The 12,148-nt window shown below is 30.1% G+C and overlaps 2 non-coding genes across 2 annotated transcripts; both read right to left on the bottom strand.

Annotated features, from left to right (window-relative positions):
* Positions 1-385: 385 nt before the first annotated feature.
* Positions 386-564, bottom strand: LOC133849867 (5.8S ribosomal RNA). Its single transcript, XR_009895486.1, has one exon. It is a non-coding gene; the product is annotated as a 5.8S ribosomal RNA (ribosomal RNA).
* A 565-nt stretch (positions 565-1,129) lies between these two features.
* LOC133849868 (small subunit ribosomal RNA) lies at positions 1,130-3,120 on the bottom strand. Its single transcript, XR_009895487.1, has one exon. It is a non-coding gene; the product is annotated as a small subunit ribosomal RNA (ribosomal RNA).
* Positions 3,121-12,148: the final 9,028 nt, after the last annotated feature.

Raw genomic sequence — 12,148 nt, 5'->3', positions numbered from 1 at the left:
GGGGGTAGTCCCATATGAGTTGAGGTTGTTTAATTACACTTATAGACAATTCTCTGCCTATTTTGAAATATACTATCTTTTTTTTGAAGGTCCATAATATTCACAAAAATTATTCTTTTTATATCATATTCGTTAATAAGAGGCAATTCTAGTTTATAAAATAATATATTTTATGCTAGACATTCCTCAGTATTATTTGAAATGAATAAAGAACATATAATTCTTCAAATTTCTCATGCAACAGAGTTTTAGTATTTTCATTTATTAATTCATATTATGAATATCTTAAGCGAGAACTTTTTAGATTCACACTTATATTATCCAATAATATACAATGTGCTTAAAATTCCGAAAAATTTTAAACAACTTATTTAGCATAGTCTTACAACCCTCAACCATATGTAGTCCAAGCAGCACTAAAAAATTAATTAAAGTACATAACAGCATGGACTGCGATATGCGTTCAAAATGTCGATGTTCATGTGTCCTGCAGTTCACACGATGACGCACAGTTTGCTGCGTTCTTCATCGACCCATGAGCCGAGTGATCCACCGCTTAGAGTGATACAATTTTTTTATTTCATTACGTCAACAATATTTTTATTGAAAGAAATTAAAAATACACCATTTTACTGGCATATATCAATTCCTTCAATAAAATTTTTTTTTATACCTAAATAAATGTTGCGAAATGTCTTAGTTTTACATAATCGATAATAATAAGATATATGACAAGTATATTTTAGCTAAATTTATTTATTATGATCAACATATGTAAAGCGTTAACCTGCAAACAGGTACAACATTGTTTTTCTTTAGGTGTTATGAACCAATGTATGCGCACTGGAATATGCACAATACATTTTGCAACGCATGTATATTATGGTACATATACACGCAGTTTTTATTTTATCCAAAACACATAAAACACTCTTAATACAGTATATAATAATAATAATACATAACAAACGGTTTTAGCTAATTTAAATTATTATATGTTGCATAATTGTATCTCATATGATTGAATAAAATATTTATATTTATTAGTTACTTAATTTATTAAATATTGCAATTCCCTAAAAAGAGAAAAACAAATTTAATTTATTAACGGTTAGATGCATTAAAACAATAATGATCCTTCCGCAGGTTCACCTACGGAAACCTTGTTACGACTTTTACTTCCTCTAAATAATCAAGTTCGGTCAACTTTTGCGAAACAACCGCAACACACAAGGCGTCACAGTGATCACGTCCGGAGACCTCACTAAATAATTCAATCGGTAGTAGCGACGGGCGGTGTGCACAAAGGGCAGGGACGTAATCAATGCGAGTTAATGACTCACACTTACTGGGAATTCCAAGTTCATGTGAACAGTTTCAGTTCACAATCCCAAGCATGAAAGTGGTTCAGCGGTTTACCCGGACCTCTCGGTCTAGGAAATACACGTTGATACTTTCATTGTAGCGCGCGTGCAGCCCAGGACATCTAAGGGCATCACAGACCTGTTATTGCTCAATCTCATTATTGCTAGACGCAATTTGTCCATTTAAGAAGCTAGTGTCCTTATAATGGGACAAACCAACAGGTACGGCTCCACTTATATAAACACATTCAAACACAATAAACATTTTACTGCCACCATGAATGAAGGCTATATAAGCTTCAACACCATAATCCTGAAGATATCTATTTAATATATTTGAGTCTCGTTCGTTATCGGAATTAACCAGACAAATCACTCCACGAACTAAGAACGGCCATGCACCACCACCCATAGATTCGAGAAAGAGCTATCAATCTGTCTTACACACTTATGTTCGGACCTGGTAAGTTTTCCCGTGTTGAGTCAAATTAAGCCGCAGGCTCCACTCCTGGTGGTGCCCTTCCGTCAATTCCTTTAAGTTTCAGCTTTGCAACCATACTTCCCCCGGAGCCCAAAAGCTTTGGTTTCCCGGGAAGCGACTGAGAGAGCCATAAAAGTAGCTACACCCAATTGCTAGCTGGCATCGTTTATGGTTAGAACTAGGGCGGTATCTGATCGCCTTCGAACCTCTAACTTTCGTTCTTGATTAATGAAAACATCTTTGGCAAATGCTTTCGCTTAAGTTAGTCTTACGACGGTCCAAGAATTTCACCTCTCGCGTCGTAATACTAATGCCCCAAACTGCTTCTATTAATCATTACCTCTTGATCTGAAAACCAATGAAAGCAGAACAGAGGTCTTATTTCATTATCCCATGCACAGAATATTCAGGCATTTGAAGCCTGCTTTAAGCACTCTAATTTGTTCAAAGTAATTGTACCGGCCCACAATAACACTCGATGAAGAGCACTAATGCAGGTTTTAAATAGGAGGAACATATAAAAAGTACAAGTACCTAATTATATATAAGAACTCCACCGGTAATACGCTTACATACATAAAGGTATAGTACTAACTACAATTGTAAGTTGCACTACCCGTATGAAGCACAAGTTCAACTACGAACGTTTTAACCGCAACAACTTTAATATACGCTATTGAGCTGGAATTACCGCGGCTGCTGGCACCAGACTTGCCCTCCAATAGGTCCTTGTTAAAGGATTTAAAGTGTACTCATTCCAATTACAGGGCCTCGGATATGAGTCCTGTATTGTTATTTTTCGTCACTACCTCCCCGAGCTGGGAGTGGGTAATTTACGCGCCTGCTGCCTTCCTTAGATGTGGTAGCCGTTTCTCAGGCTCCCTCTCCGGAATCGAACCCTGATTCCCCGTTACCCGTTGCAACCATGGTAGTCCTAGATACTACCATCAAAAGTTGATAGGGCAGACATTTGAAAGATCTGTCGTCGGTACGAGACCATACGATCTGCATGTTATCTAGAGTTCAACCAGTGTAACGATCTTGCGATCGCTTGGTTTTAGCCTAATAAAAGCACACGTTCCAGAAGGTCCGTGTTTTAATTGCATGTATTAGCTCTAGAATTACCACAGTTATCCAAGTAACTGTTAACGATCTAAGGAACCATAACTGATATAATGAGCCTTTTGCGGTTTCACTATTAATTCGTGTGTACTTAGACATGCATGGCTTAATCTTTGAGACAAGCATATAACTACTGGCAGGATCAACCAGAATAATGTTCATTTCATTATGTAAATAATATTTAAAATATAATTACATAAATCTTCAAATATGTAAAATACATGACAACTCACAAATATTTTTGAATAACAAACGATAATATTCAATAATTGTATATATATATATGTTATACTTGACATGTACTATACGAATGTGGCCACAATTAGATAGCATTCACGTTCGCTAGTTATAATTCACAATTGTTTATATAAATATATATACTTATATATAAAATATATATGCATATAATCGTTCAAAAATATCATTTTATTTCAACTTACTAAATATATTATATCACACATGCATATTTATAATTTAAATTCAATTAATTGAATAAAAAATTATTTTATTTTGATGACAAATTGATAATTTTATCTAATTTTGCATTTACGTGTAGACAATATTATATTAGTAAAAACCTCCGTCCAAAATAAATAATTTTTATAATGTCCTTGAGGATTTTCAATTATTCACAAAATATTAATTCTTTAGCTACGAAAACACCTTTGGAATAAGACATTTAATTCGTCATATGCTTATATAATAATAGTTATTATATAAACATATAAACGTCGGATGAGACTTTTTGTAATAACATAATTATTACCTATTATGCAAACTGAAATATATGCATCCAATACATATATATACGTGATGGGCACACACTGCTCACCATGTATAGGTTTTGTGACACGTTTTCTACAATGCTTTTATTTTATTTAGTATTGCCATCTAACGTATCTTTTTGTTGCACTAATTTAATAATACAACAGTAAAACTTCATTATTTTTAACTTTTTTAATCATATTGCCTTCTATATGATTATTTTCATATATTATTTATATATGACTTATGCCGGCAAGACTCACTCCATATACATAGTCATATATATTTCACTTGTGAAATTTTTCTCATATGACATGCCTGCTCGACATCACCACCCCTATATAGGTTTTGTGACACGTTTTCTACAACCAGCTCATTTTACTAAGGTCTACCATCTAATGTATCTTTATGTTGCACTAATTTAATAATACAACAGCAAAACTTCATTATTTTTAACTTGTATAATCATATTGCCTTCTATATGATTATTTTCATATATTATTTATATATGACTTATGCCGGCAAGACTCACTCCATATACATAGTCATATATATTTCACTTGTGAAATTTTTCTCATATGACATGCCTGCCCGACCTCACCACCCCTATAAAGGTTTTGTGACACGTTTTCTGCAATGCTTTTATTTTATTTAGTATTACCATCTAACGTATCTTTTGTTGCACTAATTTAATAATACAACAGTAAAACTTCATTATTTTTAACTTTTTAATCATATTGCCTTCTATATGATTATTTTCATATATTATTTATATATGACTTATGCCGGCAAGACTCACTCCATATACATAGTCATATATATTTCACTTGTGAAATTTTTCTCATATGACATGCCTGCTCGACATCACCACCCCTATATAGGTTTTGTGACACGTTTTCTACAACCAGCTCATTTTACTAAGGTCTACCATCTAATGTATCTTTATGTTGCACTAATTTAATAATACAACAGCAAAACTTCATTATTTTTAACTTGTATAATCATATTGCCTTCTATATGATTATTTTCATATATTATTTATATATGACTTATGCCGGCAAGACTCACTCCATATACATAGTCATATATATTTCACTTGTGAAATTTTTCTCATATGACATGCCTGCCCGACCTCACCACCCCTATAAAGGTTTTGTGACACGTTTTCTGCAATGCTTTTATTTTATTTAGTATTACCATCTAACGTATCTTTTTGTTGCACTAATTTAATAATACAACAGTAAAACTTCATTATTTTTAACTTTTTTAATCATATTGCCTTCTATATGATTATTTTCATATATTATTTATATATGACTTATGCCGGCAAGACTCACTCCATATACATAGTCATATATATTTCACTTGTGAAATTTTTCTCATATGACATGCCTGCTCGACATCACCACCCCTATATAGGTTTTGTGACACGTTTTCTACAACCAGCTCATTTTACTAAGGTCTACCATCTAATGTATCTTTATGTTGCACTAATTTAATAATACAACAGCAAAACTTCATTATTTTTAACTTGTATAATCATATTGCCTTCTATATGATTATTTTCATATATTATTTATATATGACTTATGCCGGCAAGACTCACTCCATATACATAGTCATATATATTTCACTTGTGAAATTTTTCTCATATGACATGCCTGCCCGACCTCACCACCCCTATAGAGGTTTTGTGACACGTTTTCTGCAATGCTTTTATTTTATTTAGTATTACCATCTAACGTATCTTTTTGTTGCACTAATTTAATAATACAACAGTAAAACTTCATTATTTTTAACTTTTTAATCATATTGCCTTCTATATGATTATTTTCATATATTATTTATATATGACATGCCGGCAAGACTCACTCCATATACATAGTCATATATATTTCACTTGTGAAATTTTTCTCATATGACATGCCTGCCCGACCTCACCACCCCTATATAGGTTTTGTGACACGTTTTCTACAACCGGCTCATTTTACTAAGGTCTACCATCAAATGTATCTTTATGTTGCACTAATTTAATAATGCAACAGTAAAACTTCATTATTTTTAACTTTTTAATCATATTGCCTTCTATATGATTGTTTTCATATATTATTTATATATGACATGCCGGCAAGACTCACTCCATATACATAGTCATATATATTTCACTTGTGAAATTTTTCTCATATGACATGCCTGCCCGACCTCACCACCCCTATATAGGTTTTGTGACACGTTTTCTACAACCAGCTCATTTTACTAAGGTCTACCATCAAATGTATCTTTATGTTGCACTAATTTAATAATGCAACAGTAAAACTTCATTATTTTTAACTTTTTTAATCATATTGCCTTCTATATGATTGTTTTCATATATTATTTATATATGACATGCCGGCAAGACTCACTCCATATACATAGTCATATATATTTCACTTGTGAAATTTTTCTCATATGACATGCCTGCTCGACATCACCACCCCTATATAGGTTTTGTGACACGTTTTCTACAACCAGCTCATTTTACTAAGGTCCACCACCTAATGTATCTTTATGTGGCACTAATTTAATAATACAACAGCAAAACTTCATTATATTATCATCAATAATTTGTATTAAATACAAGTACAATCGTAAATTGTTTAACATTGTTTAAAATTTTTGTCAAAGTTGAAATGATATGTCAGTTCAATAAAAAATTCACCAAGTCCAAAAAAATGTTTTCTCAAGTTTAACTCGAATTCTTATCTTAGTATATTAATAAACTGTATTAAATGCTATTTAAAAAGTTTTTCATTCAATTTTCACATGTTGAAATTTTTGCCAATGTTGAACTCATATCTCGGTAGAACCTCATATCATATGGCTGCAGTTCAATAAAAATTCACCAAGTCCAAAAAAATTTTTTCTCAAGTTAAATTCAAAATCTTATCTCATTATATTAATAAACTGTATAAAATGCTATTTAAAAAGTTTTTCATTCAATTTTCGCATGTTGAAATTTTTTGTCAATGTTGAACTCATATCTCGGTAGAACCTCATATCATATGGCTGCAGTTCAAAAAAATTCACCAAGTCCAAAAAAATTTTTTCTCAAGTTAAATTCAAAATCTTATCTCATTATATTAATAAACTGTATAACATGCTATTTAAAAAGTTTTTCATTCAATTTTCACATGTTCAATGTTGAACTCATATCTCGGTAGAACCTTCACTGCAGTTCAATAAAAATTCACCAAGTCCAAAAAAATTTTTTCTCAAGTTAAATTCAAAATCTTATCTCATTATATTAATAAACTGTATAACATGCTATTTAAAAACCAAGTCCAAAAAATTTTTTCTCAAGTTTTTCATTCAATTTTCACATGTTGAAATTTTTTGTCAATGTTGAACTCATATCTCGGTAGAACCTCATATCATATGGCTGCAGTTCAATAAAAAATTCACCAAGTCCAAAAAAATTTTTTCTCAAGTTAAATTCAAAATCTTATCTCATTATATTAATAAACTGTATAACATGCTATTTAAAAAGTTTTTTATTCTATTTTGACATGTTGAAATTTTTTGTCAATGTTGAACTCATATCTCGGTGGAACCTCATATCATTTGGCTGCAGTTCAATAAAAAATTCACCAAGTCCAAAAAAATTTTTTCTCAAGTTAAATTCAAAATCTTATCTCATTATATTAATAAACTGTATAAAATGCTATTTGAAAAGTTTTTTCTTCAATTTTCATATGTTGAAATTTTTTGTCATATTTCGCTAGAACCTCATATCATATGGCTGCAGTTCAATAAAAAATTCACCAAGTCCAAAAAAATTTTTTCTCAAGTTAAATTCAAAATCTTATCTCATTATATTAATAAACTGTATAAAATGCTATTTAAAAAGTTTTTCATTCAATTTTCACATGTTGAAATTTTTGTCAATGTTGAACTCATATCTCGGTAGAACCTCATATCATATGGCTGCAGTTCAATAAAAATTCACCAAGTCCAAAAAAATTTTTTCTCAAGTTAAATTCAAAATCTTATCTCATTATATTAATAAACTGTATAACATGCTATTTAAAAAGTTTTTTATTCTATTTTGACATGTTGAAATTTTTTGTCAATGTTGAACTCATATCTCGGTAGAACCTCATATCATTTGGCTGCAGTTCAATAAAAAATTCACCAAGTCCAAAAAAATTTTTTCTCAAGTTAAATTCAAAATCATATCTCATTATATTAATAAACAGTATAAAATGCTATTTAAAAAGTTTTTCATTCAATTTTCATATGTTGAAATTTTTTGTCAAAATTGAACTTATAAGTTTTTCATGTCTTAAGTTGCGCCACCAATATGATGGCGTTCTTTTGCTACCAAACATATTAAATGCATACTTAAAATACGCAAGTATTCTGTACACATAGATACATATATATCATGCATATTTTTAATTTTCGCCACTAATATGATGCCGTCCTTTTGCTACCAAATAAATATGTATAACTAACACATACTAAATAAATGCATATTTAAAATATGCAAGTATTTTGTACACATAGATATACTATGCATATTCTTAATTTTCGCCACTAATATGATGGCGTCCTTTTGCTACCAAATAAATATATATTACCAACGCATAATAAATAAATGCATATTTAAAATACGCAAGTATTTTGTAAACAAATTTTCGCCACTAATATGATGGCGTCCTTTTGGCTACCAAATAAATATATATTACCAACGCATAATAAATAAATGCATATTTAAAATATGCAAGTATTTTGTACACATAGATATACTATGCATATTCTTAATTTTCGCCACTAATATGATGGCGTCCTTTTGGCTACCAAATAAATATATATTACCAACGCATAATAAATAAATGCATATTTAAAATATGCAAGTATTTTGTACACATAGATATACTATGCATATTCTTAATTTTCGCCACTAATATGATGGCGTCATTTTGCTACCAAATAAATATATATTACCAACGCATAATAAATAAATGCATATTTAAAATACGCAAGTATTTTGTAAACAAATTTTCGCCACTAATATGATGGCGTCCTTTTGGCTACCAAATAAATATATATTACCAACGCATAATAAATAAATGCATATTTAAAATATGCAAGTATTTTGTAAACAAATTTTCGCCACTAATATGATGGCGTCCTTTTGGCTACCAAATAAATATATATTACCAACGCATAATAAATAAATGCATATTTAAAATATGCAAGTATTTTGTACACATAGATATACTATGCATATTTTTAATCTTCGCCACTAATATGATGGCGTCCTTTTGGCTACCAAATAAATATATATAATTAACGCATACTAAATAAATGCATATTTAAAATATACAAGTATATTTTGTACACATTGATATATTATTTATTTATATATATAATATATTCATATATTATATAAATATTCTTCTTATATGCGTAATTGTATAACATAATTATGCATACAATTTTGCATATTTATATATATAAACATATATACGTTTCCATATATACATCATACATATAATATTTTTTATATATGCCTTAAACATATATATTTTATCGAATCGTCAAGCAAAGGATAAGCTTCAGTGGATCGCAGTATGGCAGCTGCTCAACCACTTACAACACCTTGCCTGTTATAAAAGTCGTTTACAATTGATTCAAGGCTTTGTCATTGTATTAAATAATGTTTTAATATATAACTAGCGCGGCACCAGGTGATCGAAGATCCTCCCAATTTACTATGTTATATGTAACATTGGCATCACATCCATCGTCGTCTATTAAATGAATAATAAACTTTTAATGGTTTAGAAGCCATACAATGCAAATTGCCCCTTATTTATCATTGCAGTCCAGCACGGATACGACCTTAGAGGCGTTCAGGCATAATCCAACGGACGTAGCGTCATACCACTGTTCGCTCGAACAAGTATTGTGCCATTGGTCCGTACCTGCGGTTCCTCTCGTACTACGCAGGAATGCTGTCGCAACAACGTTTTGTCATTAGTAGGGTAAAACTAACCTGTCTCACGACGGTCTAAACCCAGCTCACGTTCCCTTGCATGGGTGAACAATCCAACGCTTGGTGAATTTTGCTTCACAATGATAGGAAGAGCCGACATCGAAGGATCAAAAGCGACGTCGCTATGAACGCTTGGCCGCCACAAGCCAGTTATCCCTATGGTAACTTTTCTGACACCTCTTGTTAAAAACTCTTTAAACCAAAAGGATCGATAGGCCGAGCTTTTGCTGTCCCTGTGTGTACTGAACACCGAGATCAAGTCAGCATTTGCCCTTTTGCTCTATGTGTGGTTTCTGTCCGCACTGAGCTGGCCTTGGGACACCTCCGTTATTATTTGAGAGATGTACTGCCCCAGTCAAACTCCTAAAAAATTCATCAAGTCCAAAAAAATTTTTCTCAAGTTAAATTCAAAATCTTATCTCATTATATTAATAAACTGTATAACATGCTATTTAAAAAGTTTTTATTCTATTTTGACATGTTGAAATTTTTGTCAATGTTGAACTCATATCTCGGTAGAACCTCATATCATTTGGCTGCAGTTCAATAAAAATTCACCAAGTCCAAAAAAAATTTTTCTCAAGTTAAATTCAAAATCTTATCTCATTATATTAATAAACTGTATAAAATGCTATTTGAAAAGTTTTTTCTTCAATTTTCATATGTTGAAATTTTTTGTCATATTTCGCTAGAACCTCATATCATATGGCTGCAGTTCAATAAAAAACTCACCAAGTCCAAAAATTTTTTCTCAAGTTAAATTCAAAAATCTTATCTCATTATATTAATAAACTGTATAAAATGCTATTTAAAAAGTTTTTCATTCAATTTTCACATGTTGAAATTTTTGTCAATGTTGAACTCATATCTCGGTAGAACCTCATATCATATGGCTGCAGTTCCAAAAAAAATCTACCAAGTCCAAAAAATTTTTTTCTCAAGTTAAATTCAAAAATCTTATCTCATTATATTAATAAACTGTATAACATGCTATTTAAAAAGTTTTTATTCTATTTTGACATGTTGAAATTTTTTGTCAATGTTGAACTCATATCTCGGTAGAACCTCATATCATTTGGCTGCAGTTCAATAAAAAATTCACCAAGTCCAAAAAAATTTTTCTCAAGCTAAATTCAAAATCATATCTCATTATATTAATAAAACAGTATAAAATGCTATTTAAAAAGTTTTTCATTCAATTTTCATATGTTGAAATTTTTTGTCAAAATTGAACTTATAAGTTTTTTCATGTCTTTTAAGTTGCGCCACCAATAATATGATGCCGTCCTTTTGCTGCCAAATAAATATGTATAACTAACACATACTAAATAAATGCATATTTAAAATATGCAAGTATTTTGTACACATAGATATACTATGCATATTCTTAATTTTCGCCACTAATATGATGGCGTCCTTTTGCTACCAAATAAATATATATTACCAACGCATAATAAATAAATGCATATTTAAAATACGCAAATATTTTGTAAACAAATTTTCGCCACTAATATGATGGCGTCCTTTTGGCTAAAACCAAATAAATATATATTACCAACGCATAATAAATAAATGCATATTTAAAATATGCAAGTATTTTTGTAAACAATTTTTCGCCACTAATATGATGGCGTCCTTTACAATACCAAATAAATATATATTACCAACGCATAATAAATAAATGCATATTTAAAATATGCAAGTATTTTGTACACATAGATATACTATGCATATTCTTAATTTTCGCCACTAATATGATGGCGTCCTTTGGCTACCAAATAAATATATATATTACCAACGCATAATAAATAAATGCATATTTAAAATATGCAAGTATTTTGTAAACAAATTTTCGCCACTAATATGATGGCGTCCTTTTGGCTACCAAATAAATATATATTACCAACGCATAATAAATAAATGCATATTTAAAATATGCAAGTATTTTGTAAACAAATTTTCGCCACTAATATGATGGCGTCCTTTTGGCTACCAAATAAATATATATTACCAACGCATAATAAATAAATGCATATTTAAAATATGCAAGTATTTTGTACACATAGATATACTATGCATATTTTTAATCTTCGCCACTAATATGATGGCGTCCTTTTGGCTACCAAATAAATATATATAATTAACGCATACTAAATAAATGTATATTTAAAATATACAAGTATATTTTGTACACATTGATATATTATTTATTTATATATATAATATATTCATATATTATATAAATATTCTTCTTATATGCGTAATTGTATAACATAATTATGCATACAATTTTGCATATTTATATATATAAACATATATACGTTTCCATATATACATCATACATATAATATTTTTATATATGTTAAACATATA

The sequence above is a fragment of the Drosophila sulfurigaster genome, unplaced genomic scaffold (assembly GCF_023558435.1).
Source record: "Drosophila sulfurigaster albostrigata strain 15112-1811.04 unplaced genomic scaffold, ASM2355843v2 ctg151_pilon, whole genome shotgun sequence".
NCBI lineage: Eukaryota > Metazoa > Arthropoda > Insecta > Diptera > Drosophilidae > Drosophila > Drosophila sulfurigaster.
Note: the sequence above shows the minus strand (reverse complement) of the source record. Positions and strands in the feature narration are given on the sequence as shown.